Raw genomic sequence first — 25,258 nt, 5'->3', positions numbered from 1 at the left:
CCTTAAAAAGTTTCTTAACTGGTAGTTAAAAATTCGTTTGTCATGCTATAAAACTACTTGTTAAATGTAAAGTACTTTCTAAATAATAAGTGCAATTTACTATAAGATTTTTTTGTATGAGAAAATATTTTTTTACGAAAAATGAATTAGAAAGTGGATAGCAATTTCTTACTGACAATTCCTATAGTTAATAATTGTTGGTAGGAAATTACCCAATGAAATATTTTTAGTTCACATGTAATTAAATTTATAGAAATTTTCGTCAAAAATGGTAGATAACATTTCATGAAGTTTTTGCAAATTTTAAGTTAAACGTTTCATCGTTCATAAACTGGTGTGCCTTTAGAGATCTTTATCGGCATAGAGGAATGTGATTAATGTAAAGATGATGTTACATGAGTTTTGTTGTGTATACATGAGCGTGGGGTTATTTTTATTTTTGTTCATTTAGTGGTTTGTGTGTGTGTTTGTTATTCGCGGATGGTTTATTTGGTTGGATGAGGTGTTGTTTTCAATAAAGGCACATGTGTTTTTGGCGTTGTAGGAATGTTTTGGCTTTGCTTGGTTTTGTTTGGCATGCTTCAGTTGTATAGTTGGCGTTGGCGTGGGTTGTTGCATCTTTTAAGCAGGTATGCAACAAGGAAATATGAAGGCATGGAATATTTTGTATTTTTGAGACATATATTGGTGTTTGTTTATTAAACCTTTTAAATGAAAGTTATTAATATTTTAACGGTAGTTTAGAAAAAAGTTATTAAGAACATTTAGGAAAATATGTTGAAATTGAAAGTGTATTGAAATTTTTATTATTCAATGTAAAAAATTAATATTCAAATCCAGATGAATTTGGATTTTTTTTATATCTCAGCGTATAGTTTATCATAAATTGGAAAGTATTTTTTTAATATGGCTTTCTTTTAAAAATAATATATTTTATGTATATTATTAGGCTGTCCATTACATCTCTTTTAAAGATAACATGTTCTCTTTTTGTGTTCGTATCTTTTTGTTCACTCTCTTTTTTTGGTGCCGTATTTTTATGTCCAACAGTGCTCTTTATGTACTCTATTTCAAAAAAAATCCCAGATTAATGGAATTTTATTTATTTAGTAGGAATTCGCCACAATTGTTCGCCACTAATTGTTTACTGGGTTAAATCTGTTGACAAATTAAAGGCGGGAACACAATTGCGACGTTTCGATGTACGGCGAAAAATTAGAAATAGATGTAATTGAACGTACGACGTAAATACGCCAATACGTTGTCGTCGTCAATTTATTTTGTTTATTTTTTAAGAAAATGTGATTCTTTTTGTTTTTTATTGTTTTGTTATATATTTATTTCGTTGTTTCTATCATTAGAAACTATTATTATTTTTATTTTAACATCAATAAAATTATTAATTTTTTAATAAAGAATTTTTTTATTGTAAACTCTTTTTTAGTTAAAATGTTCCCTTTTTTTAAAGCGAAAGTTCTCTTTTGAAAATTATCCATATGGAAACCCTATATATTATTATTTGTTAATTAATTTTATTGGATAACAGTTTAATATTTTTCTTTGTTGTAAAAGCAATATTTAATTTCAGAGCAACTCCAGATGGATTCGAACAAATTTAAAAAATTGAGAATTGGTAAGTTTTCTTTTACAAATTGGCTTTCTTTCAACTAGAATATTTACATTTTTATCATCAAAATTACAGGTTTTTAATACCTTATTTTAGTATTTCTTTAATCAATTTTTTAAAACCAATGTAATATTTTTAATGTAAAAAACAAATATTTAATTTTAGAATAACCCCTTAGAAATTTGGAAACATTTTTAGTACTCCTTTGCTTGTAATTTAATAGCGGATTGGTAAGGATTCTTTGACTTTATTTTAACACTAAACAGTCATCCTTATTTTTTGTACATTAATGTCATCCTTCGTCACTTTGACTACGGCTCATTTCAAGACGCTATAATTTTCATCGTGAGCGAAACTTGAATTTATTTTCTTATTCAATTTGGTTTTAATTAGTATAGAGCAAAAACATCATAAAACGGTCGAATTAGTATAATTTAAATTTACCATTTCCCAATAGACTAAAATGCATTTTAAATCGACAATGAAATGTCGTCATTTTGACGAATGATGACTGTCTAGGGTTAACCAGCGTATTTGGTTTTTTTTTATCCATATTATTATTTTTTCCATTAGATTTTTTAGAAACCTATTTAATAATTGTATTTAATGTAAAAAATAAATATTTAATTTCAGAGTAACCCAAATAAATTTGGACAACTTTTTATATTTCCCCTCAGCGTACGATTTAATAGAGAATTGGTAAGTTTTATATTAAAACTTTGGCTTTCTTTCAACTAGAATATTTATTTTATTATATCCTTCACATCGATAACAACACAGTTTTATGGGTTTATATAGAATACTTCATTATTTATCTAATTGTTTCAGGTATAAATTTTATGAGATACGTTTTCCAAAGAAAAGTTGAATTCCTTACACCATTTGATAAAATGCCCCAAAATATGGTAAGTTACAAGCTAAAATGATGAATTAAAAAACTATATTTCATTACATGGCACTATGGGCGGAAATCGCAACACAGCGGCAAAAAGTCAAATTTTCAAAATGAAAAATTATTGGATATTCCAATTGAACTTACTATAGAACATCTTGGATAGTAAAACTCGAAAGTTAATTTAAAACTTGGCAACCCTGTTCAGGGGAAAAGCCTGCCAATGTTTGCCAAAATTTATGCCAGTTGCGTTTAATCAAGGAGAACAAAAATTAACAAATTTCGTGCTTAATTTTTTTTTCGCAATAAAAGTGAATAAAGAAAACTTTTAAATGTAGATTCTAAGAGGAGGTTTAGTAGTTCAAAATGTTGTAAAGACTTTACAAAATATTTGTGTTTTTGAACTTGAATTTATGGATTCAAAAATGCGGTTTATATGAGAAAATTGTAACACATACGTATATTCGCGAGGAATAGAACTAGAAATGTTAACGATTGTTAATGAAAATTTTTGCTTATTATTGTTCGTGAGGAAGTATACTTTTACGTGCTGTAAAGTTTGTCTGCCCAAACTTGCCCATACTAAAATAAATGTAAGGGTTTTATAGTCAAATTTGGGAAAATCGGGCGATAGATATATATGGTAGCTATATCTAAATCTGAACCGGATTTGATGGAATTTTGCACACTTTAAGGGTACTATAAAAAATTACTTTGTGTTAAATTTGAAGACAATCGGGTGGTAAATAAGCGCAGTATGGTCTAATTTGTCAAAATCGGGCGCTACATATATATGGGGGCTATATGTAACTTTGATCCATTTTTTTCCAAATTCAACCGTGTTTGTCCTTTGACCAAGAAAACATGTTGTACCAAATTTTATCAAAATCGGTTAACAATTGCCACCGGAATCCTGCGAACAACAAACACAGAGGGTCGGAATTAGAGTTAGATACCGAAGAATGTGATTTTGATGGTTAATATTTGTTTAATTTTAATTAATAAAATTAATTTAATAAAATGACAATTGGTTTATACTATTTACATCAAGTTCTGGGGATAAGGCGCTTTCTTAATAAGGAAAATAAGCAAATATAAATTAAACTCCATCTAAGAGTATATTCTATAGTATTCCAAGTGGAATTACAATTTCGACCCCTCTATAGTAACGCACCTGGAATAAGGGGGATTGACTCCCTTTTTGTTGGTAACATTTGATTTTGATAAGATATATCGATATACCATGTTTGGCGATACTAGATTGATTGTAAATAATTTTTGCCGCAAATTTTCAATTTCCGCCCATAGTGCATAGTGTTAATTTTTAACAATTTTCATTATTGCTTCCATTTTTTTCAGTAAGATATGTGAAAAAATTACCTACGATGTATAAAAAAGAATAAGTCAAAATGTCCAAACAGCGAGTTCAAATGAACTATTCTCTGTTCCACATGGCCATAATTTTTATTCACAAAAAACATTGTATTAAGTCTAATTATACAATTATTTCTCGAGCTTTATGGACAGATATAGATTAAGGAACATGGTTAATAGAGCCATTGAAAAGAAAACGCCAGATACCAATCTATACACGCCTGGACTGTACATGTTTCGGTTCGGGCGAATGAACCTTTCCACAGCCTTTAGTATAGATCTGGCTGGGAGAGATAACTCAATTTTGGGCCCTTTATGCTAACTCCTTATGGAGAAAACATTTGGGAAATTTCCTCTTACAACTTTCATCATAAGTTTTTATAATAAAGTACTTTTGCTTAAAGAAAATGTAATTTTAACGTTTAGTGCCATACGAAGTTCATGATGGACACATTTTTGGTAAAATTTACAAATTTAAAGAAATAATGAACTATTTTGTGAGAAATACGAAATTAGGAAACCTTTATGCTTTATTTTTGTATAATTTTTTCCTGTTTTTTAGTTCATTTAACTAACGTACGCAAAAAATTATTTGAGTAAAGTAAACTTTTTCCAAACATATTGATTCTATGAACTAATATAAAGTTAAATTGGCTTTAGTGAAATAGAGAGTTCACTTTTTTTGAGTGTGGGTTTAGTTACTTCCTTAAATTTTCCATTCCTTTCATTATTTTTTCTTATTATATTACTATACAATATTTCAAGTAATTTCACTCAATTTTCCATATTTTTGTAACTTTCAATTGACCACGAACTTCGTTACACAATGTAAACAAACAATGTCATGTCTGTCTTTAGTAGATGACAGTGCACTGAAAAAACAGTGAACCCGCCAGGAAGAAAACTTTCGGTTAATTTTAGAAAATTTTGAATATTTGTAGAAAATTTTAAGTAAACAGTATTACAAACGTTGGCATCACGCCGATGTCATAAAAATAAGTAAATATTTTTCGACAAATACAAGAAAATTTATTAGACATAACTAAGTTTTTTCACTTGTTAAAGAAAATTTTGTAGTTTGAAGAAAAAACTTGGAGTTCAAAATTGCAAGAATGTCTTTATTGACATACATACATAATATACGACATAAGTTCACGATGGACGCATTTTTGGTAAAATTCACAAATTTAAAGAAATACTGAACTATTTTGTGGAAGACACGAATTTTGTTAATCTTGATGCTTCATTTGAGTATATTTTTTCCTCGGGTTTAGTTAATTACAAAAAAGTAATTAGAGTACACAAAAAAGTATTAGAGTAAAGAAAACTTTCTCCAAACATAATATTTCTATGAACTAAAATAAAGTTAAATTGGCTTTAGTGAAATAGAGAGTTCACTTTGTTTTGAGTGTGATGACATATATAAAAATCCGGAACGAAAAGGAACGATGGAACGATTTGAAGGAACTAGTTCCTTTGTACAAAAGGAACGATGAGTCCGAATCACTACGGTGAACGATTTTGCCCAAGACTAATTATAAACTAGACAAGTTGAAAAAAATCTTAAGGGCTAAATCATGGTCACTTCACCAGCCGACAAGTTTAGACAAAGTTCAGCGTATGGCGTGCTTGTGTATCTCAGGTGGATTCAGCAAGACAGGAACAAACTCCCTTAATGTCATACTGCATCTATTGCCTTTAGACATTTTGGCCAAACAGTCAGCTGCAAAAACGGCTGTGCGGTTGCGCGAGCTATCGCTGTGGTCGGAAAAAAGTTACGGTCACAGTTCGGTCCTCAAAATAATGCCAGATGTGCCCAACGTAGTGGATTACACTTTGGCGAGTCCACTTTTCGACAAAAATTTTGAGACTCTAATTCCCAACAGTGAGGCGTGGTGTACACGGACCCGAGGAATAAAAGATATATAGATTTCTACACTGATGGCTCCAAATTGGATGGCCAAGTGGGTTTTGGAGTATATTCTAAAGATCTGGAACTTCGAATAGCGAAAAGATTACCTGATCACTGTAGTGTTTTTCAGGCTGAAATATTAGCAATAAGAGAAGTGGTGAATTGGCTGAGAAGTAATGCTCCACGCAATATTGGCATTAATATATACTCAGACAGTCAACCTGCAATAAAATCCTTGGACTCTGTGTTCCTCAACTCGAAAACGGCCATCGACTGCCGCAAATCTCTCAATGAGATGGCGGAGCAGCACAATATTCACCTAATTTGGGTGCCTGGCCACAGGAACATACCGGGGAACTGCGAAGCAGATGAGCTAGCAAGGCTAGGAACTACCTTACATATTCCAGGGGAACTAGAATCTGTTGGTGTGTCTCTGGCTACCTGCAAGCTCTTACTGCGTGAGAAGGCTGTCATGATGGCAAATGTTCGATGGGAGAATTGTAAGGGTTGTAACGACACTAAGCAAATATGGCCCCATTTAAACTTAAACCGCACACTAGATATGCTAGTGTTCTCGAGACGCCAGATTTCACTCCTGATATCTGCTATAACGGGTCGCTGCCTGATAGGCGATTTTGCAAAAACTATTGGTGCGAAGTATAATGACTATTGTATGAGCTGTCATGATGCGGAGGAAAAGGAATCAATAAAACACCTCTTGTGTGAGTGTCCTGCATTTTATGTAAGGCGTAAGCAAATTTTAGGTGCATATAGCTTCAGATTACTAGCGGACCTGGAAAACGTTAACTTAAGCAGTCTGCTAATGTTTTTGGAACAATCTTGTTGGTTCAACAGAAGAAAATAATCGAGAAGGTTCAACAGTTAAAACTAGAAGTGCCCATATGTAATAGGTACTTTTAGTTAATGTGGTATCACAATGGACTGAATAGTCTAAGTGAGCCTGAATCTTAATCGGGCTGCCACTTTAACCTTTAACCTAAATCATGGTCAATATTACTACAGTTTAGTTCATTTTGCAATGAAAAAGGGTTCACTGTTTTTTCAGTGCGGAAAGAAAATATAATGGTAACACAGAGAAGTTTAGTTTTAAATACAAGTGTATAATATTTATTGAGAAGTTGAGTTAAAAAGAGTTAGTGTAAATTGAGAAAAGATGCTCACCGTTTGAAAGTTGGAGGGAAAGAAAGCGTCTTAAACTGATGACAGCTTAATGTATTAAATTCAATTAGGAAGTATTCACAATAGATTTTATCGATTATTTAGTAAACTTTTAGTAAAAGGAATTTAAAATAATTCAAAGCAATTCAAAGACAAAGAGTACATTATAATTCATAATTCTTTAATTCACATAAATTTCAAATTCATAAGAAGTTTAATTCATAAATAAATAATAAAAAAAATCAAATTAAATTCATAAAAATTTGGGCAAACGTCCACTTGTAATTAAATTAAAATCACTATCACTAATCGATGTTTAATACTTTCATGTTAAATTTCATCCCACCGAAAAACCATTGAATTTTTCACAGGAAATTTAAGAATAGAACAAATTTCTTTGATGTTAGTTGTAAAATAAGGGTTTGGTGACAATATAAGTCGAAATATTGCGATGTATATATCTATATTGGTATTAGTTTGTCTTAAATTTCTTAGTGGAGGAAGAATATATTTTTTTATGTTCCGAACCTATCCAAATCCGGTGCAATGGATAGCATGCCCGCCTTGCATACACAAGGTCGTGGGTTCGATTCCTGCTTCGACCAAACACCAAAAAGTTTTTCAGCGGTGGATTATCCCACATCAGTAATGCTGGTGACATATCTGAGGGCTTCAAAGCTTCTCTAAGTGGTTTCACTGCAATATGGAACACCGTTCAGACTCGGCTATAAAAGGAGGTCCCTTGTCATAGAGCTTAACATGGAATCGGGCAGTACTCAGTGATAAGAGAGAAGTTCACCACTGTGGTATCACAATGGACTGAATAGTCTAAGTGAGCCTGATACATCGGGCTGCCACATAACCTAACCTAACCTATGTGTTACTTTGTTACATGTTTACTAGTTTGTTCAGCAATGTGGTATCACAATGGACTGAATAGTCTAAGTGTGCCTGATACATCGGGCTGCCACCTAACCTAACCTAACCTTATTCGTCGACATTTTAAACGTTTTAAAGAAACTGTTAACAAAAGGATTCACTGTTTTTTAAGTGTACATTCAACGATAAATGTTAATAATTAATACTTCTTGATCATCAAGTTTTTCAAGAAAAAAATCGTTAAACATTTTTTCGTTTTTCACACCCAGAGGAGGAATATGATCACCTCAAACATGTTTCAAGAGCAAAATGTTATTTTTGTATGGTGACCATGTAACATGCTTGTCACTATAATGTTATTTTCTCGTCAAATATAACCTGCTTGCCGAAATCAGATACATGATTTCCGGGAAAATAACATGGCTGCGAAAACCATGTTACATGGTCACCACCCAAAAATAACATTTTGCTCTTAAAACATATTTGAGGTGATCATATTCCTTCTCTGGGTGCAATTTTCGATCTCGATGATATTTAGGTCAGTTGACTGGGCAGGCCAGTCAACCACACGCAATATTTCATCGCAAACCCATTGCCATTTTACCACCTTACACGTGTGCTTGGGGCCATTATGGTTCTGAAACATCAAAGTAAACTGCATTTCCAGGATGCATATGGAAGTATCACAATCGGTAAAATGTCTTTTTAGTCTTCTGGTAAACGATATTTGTTTGTCTAAAATTAATTGTAGTCTATGTTAGGTAAAGGAACAGATTAAATACTTATATAAGCCACTTGTGTTCTTGATTGGTTCATTTTTACTTATCCGATTTTGCACCGCTTCCGGATCCTTCTGTTTAGATCAATGCTTTTTTACATCACTTTTTTCTTTGCGTGTTCTTCTCTGTCAGGAATCCTCTTTTCACTTTAGGGAATACAAACTTTGTGAAAATTTTCTTTGGGCTATTCCCCATCAAGTTATAATACAATTTGCAACAAATATGTATAATTGTATGCCTTTTTTTACTGATTTAGTTTTCACTATAGCGTTTTAGCGGCTAAACTCGAACTTAATACCCACCTTAAGGAATGCAAATTTTCAAGACAAAGTTAGATTTAAGTCGCCATATTTTAAGCAAATTCAAATCAATAAATTCTTAATGAACACACAAAAATTTTTTTTCTGATTCAATCACCAAATTAATTGATCCAATTAATTTTTTAATTGAAATGTCTTCAATCACGAAAATGATAGTATCAATCACAGTTTTAATTGGGCATAGAAAAAATTCTTGATTAAAAAATTAATTGATTTTTTTCAGCAAATTTCAATTAATTTTTTAATTGATTCAATTAAAAATTTAATTGATGTTGATTGCAAAACTCAAATAATTTATTAATTAAAAAGGTAACTATTTTTAATTACTTTCTGAATTGGCTTAAAGTTTTTATTTGGATTAACAAATGATTGGTTGAAATACATTTTTCATTAAAAATTAAAAAAAATCAGCACTTTTTTAATTGAATTAGTCCTCCGAATTTGATTAAAAAGTTAATTGTATCAATTAATTTTTTAATTAAAAACTTTAAAATGTTCAATCATTGACTTAATTAACTTAATTTTCTATCATGATTAAAAAGTTAATTGTATCAATTAATTTATTAATTGAAACAATTTTCAACTTCAATTAACTTTTTAATTGGAAATATTTTAGTGATATTTTTTTCTGTGAAGTTATCAGGGAGTACCATTGTAGTTGTAACCACTACGAGGGCGGTTCGGAAACTTCTTAGCCTATCGATGAAAGAGAATAGTTAGTTTTTCAGAAATATTTTGAAACTTCAATACACTTAGTTCAACGCTTTTCTAGCAATTCTAACCCTTGATTAAAATAGTTTTCCTCAAGATCTTCAAAATAGTGGTTTACAACTATAATTGCATCTTCATTTGTGGTAAAACGCTTACCAGCAAGGAATATTTTTAGAATTGGGAACAAGTAAAAGTCACTGGGAGCTAAATCAGTAGTAGGTTTTCAACCCTGTCCAAGGACTGCAAACCCCCATTTGGAGTATGCTTATTTCCCGAAAAACTCGAAAATACCAACTCCAAAGGGCTACAACAACAACAACAACAACAACAACCATATCGTTATGAATTTCTTGTTCCGATAAACCTTTTTTATGTAAATATTTAATGACAGCACTCATTTCTAATTTTTCCATTGTAAAAAAATTGCGGATGCGTCTTTTTTGAACACCTGTTTCTATATGAAGGAGTTGCCAGATCGAAACAAAATTTAACATGTGTTCATAACAGAGATGTAAGTTTCCAAAACACTTAACTTTTTTCTGTTTATACCGCGCTTTTTGTGCTAGGCTAAGAAGTTTCCGAACTGCCCTTCCAAAGCACTGGCCATTCAAAGCCAGTACTTTTTAATTTAGAAAATAAATACAAATAAAGGGTGATACGGTCAAAATGTGGTCAATATAAACTTGACGTATTTCTTTCAATTTTGCATTTAAAAAACCTTAACACCCCTCATTTTGAAGGTGTGTGTGTAGAATGTTGCTTCTATTTTGATTTTGGAATTCACTCTTCAGTTGTCAAAATGCCGTCCAAGCAAGAAGAGCAGAGTATCAAAATTTTGCTCGCGCATCGCGAAAATCCGAGCTACTCGCACGCAACGCTGGCAAAATCGTTAAAAGTTGCCAAATCAACCGTTACAAATGTAATTTAAGTGTTTGGGGAACGTTTGTCGAAAACCGGAAGCCGCTGAGACGACAAAGAGAGTTGCCGGTAGTTTCAAGCGAAACCCTAACCTCTCTCTCCGAGATGCCGCAAATAAGCTGGGTGTATCGTCTATAACCGTGCATCGAGCCAAAAAACGAGCCGGACTATCTACTTACAAGAAGGTAGTGACTCCAAATCGCGATGATAAACAAAATACGACGGCCAAAGCGCGATCCCGGAGGCTGTACACGACGATGCTGACGAAGTTTGACTGCGTGGTAATGGACGACGAAACCTACGTCAAAGCCGACTACAAGCAACTTCCGGGACAGGAGTTTTATACGGCAAAAGGAAGGGGAAAGGTAGCACATAAAACTGTCAAAGTTCGCAAAGAAATATCGGGTTTGGCAAGCCATCTGTACCTGTGGCTTGAAAAGCAGCATTTTCATAGCTTCCGGGACTGTCAACCAAGAAATTTACGTGAAAGAGTGTTTGAATAAACGTCTGCTGCCTTTCCTGAAGAAATACGGTTGTTCCGTACAGTTTTGGCCGGATTTGGCATCTTGCCATTACGGTAAAAAGGCCATGGAGTGGTACTTGAAAAAGAAATTTAATTTGATTTTTTAAATAAACGATTTCACCGATTTACACGCGTTTTCCCTTGACCAAATTTTGACCGTATCACCCTTTAGTGACCACCACTATTTGTATTTTACGCAAAAATTATAATTCATTTATTTTATGAATAGTGAATTCCAATGATGGAATTCATAAATTGAATGAACAAAATTTATAATTTATATAAAGTATTTTGTAAATTAAAAAGTACTGGCTTTGAATGGCCAGTGCTTCCAGTGCTTTGGAAGTGAATTTAAAAAAAAGTTTGTTATATTTTGCTAAATAAATGTGTAGAATGGATTTAGAATTTTTTTCAACAAAATTTAAATTACTTTTACGATTTTCTTAATTCTTACTCTGTTTTTAAGCTACGTGAAATAAAACAAAAATTAAAATTAACCATTAAAAATATGAAAAAAGCGAGTTATAAAAAATTGAATAAAAAAACTTCCTATGTAGTTAAAATAAAGAACATCTGTGGGAGGACATTTTTGGAAGTGCTCTTAAAGTAGTGACTAAATGACTTTGTACTACATTTTTCTAACAACTGCGTCATGACTATCAGAGTCATGCTAAGTGGATTTGTCTATATTTTTCATATGTTTGGGTGTAAACATTATATGTTTGGAACTCAAATTTTTTAACACAATATTTTTAAGTGCAAGCATATAATGTTCATAAACTAGCATAACATGTTTGGGGCATACATGTTAATATGTATATAATAGAATACATTATGTTTGGGACATAAAATGTTTGTAAATATAATATGGTTGGTTGCAAACATATATTAATTTAGAAATAGTTTATAAACATATATGTGTTTAGAAAGAGAGAACTAGAGAGTATGCTGCAAGTAAATGCTTTGTTTATCCTAAAGAAGTTAGGATCAGTCGACCCAAGCACGCTGTCGGCTAAACAAAGCGATTCCTTAAAATGGGCTCAAGGAATTCTTGAGACTGGAAAAAGGGAACGATCGCCGGATGAGCTGCCATCCTCCAAAAGGGATCAAAGATCGTTTGCCTCAGTTGCTAAAGACAGCCTTGTGATGGCTATCATTAATAAAGGAGCATTGGACGGTATGATTCCAAAGCAAAAATGGGGGGAGATTGAGAATGCTCTGTCTGTCGTCTACTCACAGGTGCTGGAAAAGTTTCCCGGCCCAGATCCTCGACACCAAGAGGCTGGTTGGTATCAAGGACGATTTAAGCGAGTCGCATTTGAGGACCAGAGGTCTATAGAATGTTTTAAAGCTGCTCTGATACTAATTGGTGAAGTTTGGGAAGGAGCTGCTCTAGAGTTAGTCGAGAAGAAAGACATACCTGCTAGACCTAGAGCACATGCGTGGATACCTGCAAACCCTTCTGACCCTGAATCTATTTTAAATAGACTGAAACGATGCAATCCAGATCTTCCAACAGCTGATTGGAAGGTTGGCCGTTTGGATGAAGTGGATGGACCAAGACGGCATGCAGTGTTTATATTGAACACTCAGTCTTTGCCACATCTAGCAAAGTCCCAGGGCCGTGTATGTTATGGCTTTCATTATATCCAAATGAAGGTATATAAAAACGATCAGCTAAAGGATTCAGAAATGGACAAGCCTCTGTCTGAATCAGAAGTAAGCGGATCCTCTTGCGAAGTCGAGGGAGATACCAAAGTTGAAGACATGGATAGACACCGTATGCGAGAGGAGGTTTCTATTGGCTCAGAACTCACCAAAGTTGAACCTATGGTTATTGCGAGAGTCACCGAAGAAGAGAACATTCTTGATGACTCGATTAAAGCGGCTGATGTGACGGTTGTTGAAAATCTCGATGGTCCTACGGATCCTCCAGATAAATCTTCATCATTGTAAGGCTGTATGTGCTGTCTTAAAAGTTCTCCTGATGAAAGGGGACATAGATATAGTTCTTATTCAAGAACCATATGTTTATAGAAACAAAATATGTGAATTAAGTACTCCGGGGTTCAAACTATTGCAGTATACTGGTAATGATGTAAATCGAGCCTGTATAATGGCTAAAAACGAGCTCAACTTGTTTCTGCTTCCTTCAATGTGCAATACAGACACTGTCGTTGCCAGTTTAGAAATAGCCAAATGCAAATATTGGGTATCTTCGGTCTACATGGGACATGACAGGGAGATGCCTCCATATGCCGTTAAGACCTTAGTGGAGCAGTCACTGAAAACAAAGACGAAACTCATTATGGGATGCGATGCGAATGCACATCATAGTATATGGGGAAGTAGTGATACTAATGCAAGGGGAGAGTCACTCATAGAGTTTATTTTGCGTACTAATTTGGTAGTCTGCAATAAGGGAGATGCCCCAACCCTTGTCACTAAAAACAGGCAAGAGGTTTTGGACATCACCTTGGCCTCGCAAGAACTGAATGAAATGATATCTGAGTGGCAGGTTTTAAGTGAACACAGCTTCCCAGATCATCGCTACATCAGTTTCAAATTTGATGTTCATATCACCAAGACCATATTTCCGCCAAATGTTAGGAAAGCTGACTGGAATAGGTATAGGGAATCGTTCAATATGATGATACCGGAAATAACAGAGACAAATATGAGAAATGTGCAAGATATCGAACACGCAGTGGAGCGGATTACTAAGGCCTTCAACATCTCACTGAAAGCTGCATGCCCTGGAGGAAAGCCAAGGGGGAAACATCGACCACCATGGTGGTCTACGGAATTAAGTAATATGAGGAAATCCTGCAGAAGCTCTTTAACAAGGCAAAGTCCACCAGAGCCCCTGAGGACTGGGACGCTTACAAGAAGAATCTGAGAGGATACAAACGAGAACTGAGAAAGGCTCAGCATAACTCTTGGAATGATTACTGCAGCAGTATTGAGAATACGTCCGAGGCTTCCAGACTACGGAAGGTTCTAGCATCCACCAACTCCGCTCCAGGTTTCATTAAAACATCGGAGGGCAATTGGACAACGTCCAGTGAGGAGACGCTGGAGGTACCATTGGACACATATTTTCCTGGAAATCAGACGGTTGAACCATGTACTGGCGGTGCCACAGTTGCTCAGCGGTCGTTTCCTGTCGAGGAAATTGTATCGGAAACTAGAATAAGATGGGCGCTAAATAGCTTTGGACCATTCAAATCCCCCGGACCTGATGGAATTACTCCGGCGGAGTTACAAGCTGTAACTGACAAAATTATCCCCTGGTTGTCGGTGATATATAAAGGATGTATCAACTTATCATATATCCCAGGAAAGTGGAGGGAAACAAAAGTCGTTTTCATACCTAAAGCGGGAAAAGCCTCTCACTCGAGGGCAAAGGATTTCCGACCAATCAGCTTATCCTCATTCCTACTTAAGACTCTGGAGAGGATGATAGATATTTATCTTAGAACTAGCATCGATTCAAGTTTTTTCTCGAAACGACAGCATGCATACTCTACTGAGACCGCGCTACATGAACTAGTCAGCTTTATTGAAAGCTCACTATCTGTCAAAGAATACACAATCGTGGCGTTTCTAGACATCGAAGGGGCGTTCAATAATGTCCATCCTAGCTCGATATTAAATGGACTGACAACTCTGAATGTTGATCCATGTATACTCAGGCTGTTAAACGAGCTGCTAATGAAGAGACGTATTTCAGCCACACTAGGACAAGCAAACATACAAAGGTATGTGAACAGAGGCACTCCACAAGGGGGAGTTCTCTCTTCTTTGGAATGTTGCTATAAATAGCCTTCTGGTTACTCTAGAAAAAGAAAGGATAAAAGTGGTGGCATACGCAGATGATGTGGCTCTGGCAGTCAGGGGAAAATTCCCATCCACAATCAGAGATATTATTCTGAGGGCCCTCCGGATGACTGAGAAATGGGCGAAAGACAATGGTCTTGGGGTAAATCCTGCAAAGACAGAATTAGTCATGTACTGCAAAGATCGCAAAACTCCCACGGTTAGGCCTATTTCCTTAGGGGGTATTGAAATTCCCTTTAGTGAGTGTGCAAAATACCTTGGCGTTATTTTGGACAGGAAGCTGAACTTTAAGCTTAATATTGAAGAAAGGGCGAGAAAGGCAACTGTAACTTTGTACTCGTTCAAAAAGGCAATAGGAAAAAAGTGGGGACTAGAACCAAAAATTGTGCATTGGCTATACTCGGCAGTGGTTAGACCTATAATGCTATATGGTGTTGTAGTCTGGTGGCCGCCACTTCAGAAACCGACTGGTTTAGATAAAGTTCACGCCATACGCTGTGTATTTTGTGTATTTCAGGCGCATTCAGCAAGACAGGAACAAATTCCCTTAATGTCATGCTGCATCTATTGCCTTTAGACATTTTGGCCAAACAGTCAGCTGCAACAACGGCTGTGCGGTTGCGCGAACTATCGCTGTGGTCGGAAAAAGGTTACGGTCACAGTTCGGTCTCAAAATAATGCCAGATGTGCCTAACGTAGTGGAGTACACTTTGGCGAGTCCACTTTTCGACAAAAAGTTTGAGACTCTAATCCCCAACAGTGAGGCGTGGTGCACACAGACCCCGGGGAATAAAGAATATATAGATTTCTACACTGATGGCTCAAAATTGTATGGACAAGTGGGGTTCGGAGTATATTCTAATGATCTGGAACTTCGAATAGCGAAAAGATTACCTAATCACTGTAGTGTTTTTCAGGCTGAAATATTAGCAATAAGAGAGGTGGCGAATTGGCTGAGAAGTAATGTTCCAAAAAATGTGGGCATTAATATATACTCAGACAGTCAACCTGCAATAAAATCCTTGGACTCTGTGTTCCTCAACTCGAAAACGGCCATCAACTGCCGCAAATCTCTCAATGAGATGGCTGAGCAGTACAATATTCACCTAATATGGGTGCCTGGCCATAGGAACATACAGGGGAACTGCGAAGCGGATGAGTTGGCAAGGCTAGGGACTACATTACATATTCCAGGGGAACTAGAATTTGTTGGTATGCCCCTAGCTACTTGCAAGCTCATGCTGCGTGAGTAGGCTGTTATGATGGCAAATGTTCGATGGGAGAATTGCAAGGGTTGTAACGACACCAAGCAAATATGGCCCCATTTCAACTTAAACCGCACACTAGATATGCTAATGTTCTCGAGACGTCAGATATCACTCCTGATATCTGCTATAACGGGTCGCTGCCTGATAGGCGATTTGTAAAGCGCAAGCAACTTTTAGGAGCATATAGCTTCAGATTACTGGCGGATCTGGAAAACGTTAACTTAAGCAGTCTGCTAATGTTTTTGGAACAATCTTGTTGGTTCAACAAAGAAAAATAATCAAGAAGGTTCAGCGGTTAAAACTAGAAGTGCCCATTTGTAATAGGTATTTTTAGTTAATGTGGTATCACAATGGACTGAATAGTCTAAGTGAGCCTGAATCTTAATCGGGCTGCCACTTTAACCTAACCATGCTGCAAGTAAAATATTGGAAGTAACCAATTGGCGACTTAAAAATATCTATACACAGAGAAAATTTCATTAAAATGTTTTTCTATCATTGTATGCCTGAGGTGAAACATAATATATTTTAACAATACAAACAATATTTTGTTTGGACCAATCCTGAAAATATATATGTTATGCTTGAAGCAAAATGCGTTTGGGGCATATGTTACAGAAGCGATTTTTGTTTTTTGAGGGTGTGTCATCTGTTCGGATGTAGTTGATATTGATGTTCCCTTAAAATTATACTCATTACTACTTGTTGTCAATTCCAATTGAATACATACATATGGGAGCTACACGAGTATCTAAATCTGAACCGATTTCGATAATTTTTGCACATATAGAGTACCAACTATATATAGGAGATTAGAGCAAACCAACTTCGAGTAAGATCGGTTAATAAATCGGGGTTTGGGCAGATCAAAGTTATTATAGCCTGACCACTATGTGGTTTAGTGTATAAAAATCGCAAAAGTGGGTTAAAAATTTATAAATTGCAAAATCTTTTTAATTTGAACCTTTCTTTGTTATGAGCTTATCTTTACATAGAAAAATTGCGAATTTTTGAAAATATTTGAGGCCAAACGTTTCAGGTAGGCGTTAGAATGAATTTAAATTTAGCCAACAACACTGATTTCGGATCACACCCTAAGAACTGATGCAAATTCAGTGGTGTACATCCGTTCTTTTTTTTAGGAGCATACATCTTTAGATTACTGACCAGGAAGGTTAGGCTAGGTGTCAGCCCAATATATCATGCTCACTTAGACTATTCAGTCCATTGTGATACCACATTGGTGAACTTCTTTCTTATCACTGAGTGCTGCCCGATTCCATGTTAAGCTCAATGACAAGGGACCTCCTTTTTATAGCCGAGTCCGAACGGCGTTCCACATTGCAGTGAAACCACTTAGAGAAGCTTTGAAACCCGCAGAAATGTTATTGACCAGGAAAATGTTAACTTAAGCAGTCTGCTAATGTTTTTGGAACAATCTGGTTGGTTCCACAAAAAAAAAATCGCGTAGGTTTAGCGGTTAAAACTAGAAGTGTCCATGTGTAATAGGTACATTTAGTTAATGTGGTATCACAATTGACTGAATGGTCTATTGAGCCTGAAAATAAATCGGGCTGCCACTATAACCTAACCAACCCTAACCTATCTGATCCGATTTGTTGATCGTATTCTGCTACATCATGGCCAGCATCGAACACCACTTTAAGGTTTGCCATGAAACTTCGTTATAACTTCAACTAAGTCTTCCATTTCTTTGTAACTTTGCCGTCTCAAAAATTGCTGCAGTTCCGGTTTTTCACTTTATTCCAGTTCTAAACATATTGTTTAGTGGGGGCGTAATGTAGGTCGGTATAGACCTTTCAATTTTTCACTATAAGTTTTGAGGTCGACTTTGACCTCTAAAAATGTCAATTATGTCCGTCCGATTTTACCACACTTTGCCTTGAATAATTAACACTTTTATGTTTGTTTGTTTTGTATTTAAAATGTTTTATTTATAATTTCTCTTCAGTTTATTTTACGTTTGTTCACAATATAAAAGTTCATTGGTTTGCAAATGTAAGTTAATTTCGTTTTGTATATAAATATGTTAATGTCTATTTGTTTTCTTGTTGTTTGATCTATTAACGATTGACGAACGCGACCGACGCAATGGTTTAACGACTACTGATCTGTTGCATGCATTAGTTCTCACTCCTATGCGTTGGAGTGGTAAACAAAGCATGCAACGAAAAACAACAACAACAAAAGGGTCATACCGTTACCCTATGATTGCAGGCAAATGATTAGTTGAGAATGCAAAAAGAAGGTGCCAAAAATGAAGAGGTCGTTGATTTGAATGTCATATGGATTATTGGAAGTATGAATTGTATATTAGGGTGGGTCGTGCTTTTGTTAGTAAAAAATTGAATATGTAAAATATTGAAAAGAAATACAATAGACATTGAAATAGAAAACAAATGAATGTTAAATAATCAAAATAAGACGATTTTAACTAATTCAAAACAAATTAAGGAAATAATTTTATAATTTGAAACTTTGCAATTTTCTATGGAACAATTCATGGTTTAATGTCGTTCGACATTAAACATGCCGGCCTCTCCGTGATGAACTCCAGGTGATGTCAGGGTGATGCACCGCACTGTAAAACATGCTGATCTTGAATTTCGATGAGTTGAAATTTTCGGAAAATCTCAGTGGTGAATTTTAGGTGTTGCAAATTTTCTGATACGGTGTTGATATGTCCCTAGAAGAAGTCGATAGTCCTCCAAGTAATTCATCGTTAAAATTGCAAGTAGAGAGGTCTGATGGCGAATGATACGAAAAGTCGAAACTGATTGGCGAGAATCAAAAAATTACTGAACTGTGCATTGCTTTGTTGAAAAGGTCGTGTGGGTCATTTGAACTTAAAGTTGTTCTTGGAAATTTAGATCTTGATGAAAAGATGAATGTCGTCGGATATTCCAGGGATGATCATGCCACCTCACATGTAGATGTCCCTTAGCACGAAATGCGGATTTGTATGTAGGCGATTCGTACGTGTATCCATGTTTTGCAAAGTCAATTTTTGAAAATTGGTTAAAAATTGCTGTTTCGAGCCAGATTGTGAAGTCTTGAGGTTTGATGTTGTAAATTTTCACTTTGGCGCTAGGGGGTGATTTTTTGTAGATTATAAAAATTCTGCTGTACATGCATTTTTTAATTGAAGTCCATGAGCGACTTGTAGTAAATTTTCTGAATCTGATGTGTGGTAAGTAATTTTCTGAAAGGCCATTTGTATTCGCTTGGGGGATTGCATTGCCTTGTTGGAGATCCAGGTTTGAATTGTGGAGGTCAATGCCAATAGAAGTGTTGACTATCATTCTTATTTTGTTGAATGACAATATTTTCGAATACTTCTTAGATGAAATTGTAGACAAAATTCGATGCGATGGGGTTATTAAATTAATTCCGTTGTGGTTGTAGTATTGATTTGACCTCAAAAGGTGTTTTGAGGTCGCCTCCGCCCCCAAAAAATGGGCGAAGTTGATATCTAACTGATACTCATTAGATATCGCTTTAGCTGGACGTGATGTCAGTCTCCCACAATCAAGGTCATGGCTGTATTTTGTGTCAAAAGAGACGCTGACCACGTGCTAAATACCAAAAAGTTCGATTGCTCCATCGGTTCTCCCACAATCAAGTCTTGAACTGTTTTTTGTGGCGAAGGAAGCGCAAATGGACGCATCGGGGCTTTAAGGTCTGGAAATAGTTCCGCAATGTCAAGTCCAATGAATAGGTCGATTGGCGGACTGGAACCACAAGGTAAGTTTTCGATTTTGCTGTAAAGGTCGATGTACTCGTTTAAAGATGAAAGTGTGTATGGTAAAGTACGAAAGGTCGATAATGCAATTGTAGATCGCAATAGACTCAATGGTGATGAGTGAACTTCTGCTCGACTTGATGGAGGTCTAAGTTCATAGTTGAAATGAATAAAATTACAAGTCTGGTTTGTAATTTTATGTTGTAATAAGTAGTAGGTTGAGGAATGAACTTCTACTCGGCTTGGTGGAGGACTGAGTTCATTGTTTGAACGAATAAAATTACAAATAGGATTTGTAATACCTTGAACTAGATTTGCCGTAAAATGAACTTCTGCTCGGCTTGGAGGTCTGAGTTCATGTTTTGAATGAACAAAATTACAAGTCAGTCTTGCAATTTTATCTGGAACTAGGTTTACGATTGAAGCATGAACTTCTGCTCGACTTGATGGAGGTCTGAGTTCATGTCCTGAATAATCTGTGATGAAGATTTGAGTAGGTTGTCGTTCGGTCGGTTTAGATTCTAGTTTTTGTTGACTAGAATTTTGGACAAGACTAAGTTGTGGATGATGTATGGACGAATGTCGACTGTCATCAAATAAAGTTGACGATGTTATGTCTCGTTGATCACGATGTCGATTGGACTTAACATTGTTGGCAGTTGAAGTCATGAGTCTCTGCTGAGAGAAGTTTTGTATAGGCAAAGTCTTAGGTCGTGGTAGGACGGTAATATTTGTGGATAGAATATTTTGTTTTGGGTGTAGTGTGGACTGTATTTTATTTCCGGATGAGTTAGGTTGAAATGTGGACTGTATACTTGTATGCGAAAATGTGTCCTGTGTTTCTTTAGGTCGATAAAGAGGTCCAGGAACTAATTGGATTGTATTGTCGACCAGGAGGTCTGATGATTTTAGATGTGTACTTTTATTATAGATCCATTTTCAGTGATTGGTTTGTTTGGACGTGTTTTTGATGAAAGAAACTCGTTGTGAGGTACGCAGGAAGTTTTTGAGTTGAAATTGTAAGAAGTCTGGGACGGTCTTGAAGTTTGTATTATTGATTTAATATTTTTCGAAAATATTTTGTATTTGTTGAAAGTCGTCCAATATTTTACCCTGAGTTGTTTTGGGTTTATTGGATTTGCATTTCGCTGAATGAGGTCTTGACATTTGTCGAATGCATCTTGTATTTGAAACCATAAGTCTTCTGAATGATTTAGAATAAATTCTAAAGTCGCGATATGATAATTGACTTGACTGCTGTCGTCGGTTTCAACTAGATCAATTAAATCGTCACATAAATTATGAAATTTTTGTACAACGTCCATTTTTATTGGAAAATTGTTCAAAATAATTCGAAGATACATCAAAATTTGAGATGACGCAAGGAAAGAATGTCACTTAAATTCAGCTTACAGAAATGTCTCGGGATGTTTTTTAGTACTATTGCTTGTGTACTTACTGCTTGTCCCCTTTTTCTACTTGCGTGAATTTTTGTTACTCCTACTGCATTGATGTTGCAGATGACGTCACTGATCGTTGTTGTACGATGACTTGGTGTCCCAGTATTTTTGCACGATATTGTTTTTGTAAAAATGTCCAAAATTTTGCACAGAATATATTTTGCCGATGTTGGCCTTGAAGATGATTTACCGTTAGGAATACAGTTTTGCTTCACTTTTTGAAAAACAAACTTCTTTTTTTGTCACTGGATACACTAATTTGACTTTAAAAGAGTTTGATTTTTGTTTTTCACTTTTATATGTCACTCAGTCAAAATTAAGTCAATTTTCAAGAAAATTTGAATTACCGTTTTTTGATTTTTCACGCACAAAAAGTTTTTAATATTTTCCAAAATTTTATTAAAAGTCATAATCGCTCAAGACTTATTAAGGTAATGTTGTTTTCTTTTTGGAAATTTTGAAATAATTACAATGTAAATTAGGTCACTTTTTGTTTTAGCTAAACAAAAAATGTCCAAAAATTGCCACAAGTTGATTGGTAAAAATATTTGCTTGATTTTGAAAGTTTTACAGATATGAAAATTAAAATTGAATTTAAATATTTTTCTCTACAAATGTCACTTATGTACACCCTCAAAAAAAATCGCTTCTCTAACATATGTTCCAAACATATTTTGCAGGAAGAAAATATATTATTGGATACTGCCGAAACATTAATATGTTCGTTTTATGTGAGCATATTATATGTTTGGAAGCATTTTGAGTCCAAAAATAGTATATGCTTGGGAGAATTCCCCAAAGAAGATTGTGCTCATTCCCTCACATAATTTTCACTTCCACGAAATTTTTGAGTTCTTCGCATCTTTTTCTGTAATACAAATATGCTGTTTTTTTTTCAAATGTCTATTCTCTTGGTTCCGAATATTCATTCTAATATTCAAATTAAATAATATTTAGACTTAAGCATATTAAATTTTTGGCCTTATCATGAAACAGTTTACCGAAACAACATACAAGCGGTTTCACAGAAATTGCTCTCATTTCATTATCTCGCTGTGTTATGTTGATATCTCTTTATTCAACCCTCCCGGTTTCCATCTCTATTTCTTTCTCTATACTAACTCTCTCTCTCTCTCTGTCGCTCTCTGAATAAAGTATCCCAACATATATATGTTTACTCGAAATTTGTAAATTTATATATGTTTACATTCACACATATTATTTTTATGAAATATTCATGCCCCAAACATAATATATTCTAACATATTAACATATGTGTCCCAAACATTTTGTGTTAGTTTAGGAACATTACATGTTTGTACTTAAATGTATTGTGTTTAAAAATTGTGCCCGAAACACATTTTGTTTATATCGGAACATATGAAAAACATATTTTGCTAACAGTGTAGTTTTGCGTTTTGACACGAATAAAAAATAAAATTTCAAAATGTCCACTTTTCCACAAAAGTCACTAGATTCTTTTGGTTAAAATAAATATACTTTTCGATTAGGTTTTGAAAATATTTTTTACAAAAAAGAGTTTTGATTACTTTAATCACTTTTTTATCCATAGGTCACTGTTCCGTAGGTCACTGTTCACAAGTCACTGAACGTTTTTAATAAAACCGATTTATTATTAAAAACACACTATTCGGTTCGAAGCTGAACAAATGTTTAGTGGGGGCGTAATGTAGGTCGGTATAGACCTTTCAATTTTTCACTATAAGTTTTGAGGTCGACTTTGACCTCTAAAAATGTCAATTATGTCCGTCCGATTTTACCACACTTTGCCTTGAATAATTAACACTTTTATGTTTGTTTGTTTTGTATTTAAAATGTTTTATTTATAATTTCTCTTCAGTTTATTTTACGTTTGTTCACAATATAAAAGTTCATTGGTTTGCAAATGTAAGTTAATTTCGTTTTGTATATAAATATGTTAATGTCTATTTGTTTTCTTGTTGTTTGATCTATTAACGATTGATGTACGCGACCGACGCAATGGTTTAACGACTACTGATCTGTTGCATGCATTAGTTCTCACTCCTATGCGTTGGAGTGGTAAACAAAGCATGCAACGAAAAACAACAACAACAAAAGGGTCATACCGTTACCCTATGATTGCAGGCAAATGATTAGTTGATAATGCAAAAAGAAGGTGCCAAAAATGAAGAGGTCGTTGATTTGAATGTCATATGGATTATTGGAAGTATGAATTGTATATTAGGGTGGGTCGTGCTTTTGTTAGTAAAAAATTGAATATGTAAAATATTGAAAAGAAATACAATAGACATTGAAATAGAAAACAAATGAATGTTAAATAATCAAAATAAGACGATTTTAACTAATTCAAAACAAATTAAGGAAATAATTTTATAATTTGAAACTTTGCAATTTTCTTTGGAACAATTCATGGTTTAATGTCGTTCGACATTAAACACATATCGTATTCCAGCCTTCCAAGTTATTGCTGTTAACTTATTTCGTCTATCAATATATTGTTCCCGCTACTAATGGTCTCTTATACGGTGTTCTCACCAAGCATGTTTTGGGGTTTATGATGTTTTCCCTTTATAAGCATTTCAAAACGAGTCCCCATACAAAAAATCATGTTCAAAACACAAGTTTTCCTCCAAAACACGTTAATTTTATAATGTAAACGCCCCTAATTTGGAATATGCTCTGACTGAACATACTCATTTCAAAATATATGTATGTCAAAATATTAAAATAATTTTCATAGAAAAAATGAATAAACAAAGCCTTTGGAGACCATAGGGACGTGAAAATAACTTAAAAAATGTTTCCCCTTTGCGATCGCGGTATTTATTTGAACAAACGGTGAGTATATTTGAATTTAAAGGAAATGGAAATTTCGAATTTCAATGGAAACCGTCAAACTAAAACATCTCAACTCGGTATGAGCGGTGAAATGTTTTAGAAAAACGAATGAGGAAAACGAGTCAGTGGGAACATAGCATTAATTGCTTATATTTACGGTTTCCTGATTTTCGCCGAAATAATCCTATCATCTGATCGTCTCGTTTGTACCTGATTATTCCGACACGTTCTATGTTCCTGTATGTGACAATATTTTTATTTCAACGTACTCGAGTTTTTTTCGCAACTTCTTTTTTTCTGATTTTAATAAAATAAGAAACATGTAAACCGGGAAAACAAGCCTATTATTAATATTTTGTTGTTCAAGTAAAGAAAATATAAAGAAAATAAACCGTATCACATGGATGAAGGTTGTATCAAGAAATTTTACAAAGCAAAAAGTATCAAGAAAAAGTGCAAGTACTTGCTGATACGGTGAAACATTAATGCAAATAGCGATTTAAGGCCTGGTTATGCAAATGTAGCGTAGCCGTAACATAATGGCTAATCCAGCTTGAAAAAACGTACCAACAAACTATCAAGAACTGGAAGAAAAAAGTTTTTTTTTTACATTTAAAATGAATTTCACGAAAAATATTAATTTCTCATCGTCCATTTTAACCGAAAAGAACACAATACTAAATTTTAATTAAATATATTTTTACGCTAATCGCATTTTTCATCGATGACGCTTGTTTTTTGATCAGCTGATACGACAACGACACGTAAATTTTTGTTTTTACTGAATCTTACAAAACGCTTACGTTATGCAAACGTTGGGTAATCGTTTGTATGGGCTGTCGTATATCAAAAACAAACAGCTGACACGCCTACGCTTACGACTCGTTTTTGGAGGCATAACCAGGCCTTTACTCACGCGATACGAATGCGGTTTGCAGAGTAATTACAATAAAATACGAACCGCTAAACAGA

The 25,258-nt window shown here is 34.6% G+C and overlaps 1 protein-coding gene across 1 annotated transcript in view; it reads right to left on the bottom strand.

Annotated features, from left to right (window-relative positions):
* Positions 1-25,258, bottom strand: part of St1 (Sulfotransferase 1) — a 124,958-nt gene that overhangs the window by 35,222 nt on the left and 64,478 nt on the right. The window lies entirely within an intron of this gene.

This window comes from Haematobia irritans, chromosome 5, assembly GCF_050003625.1.
Source record: "Haematobia irritans isolate KBUSLIRL chromosome 5, ASM5000362v1, whole genome shotgun sequence".
Lineage (NCBI taxonomy): Eukaryota > Metazoa > Arthropoda > Insecta > Diptera > Muscidae > Haematobia > Haematobia irritans.
Note: the sequence above shows the minus strand (reverse complement) of the source record. Positions and strands in the feature narration are given on the sequence as shown.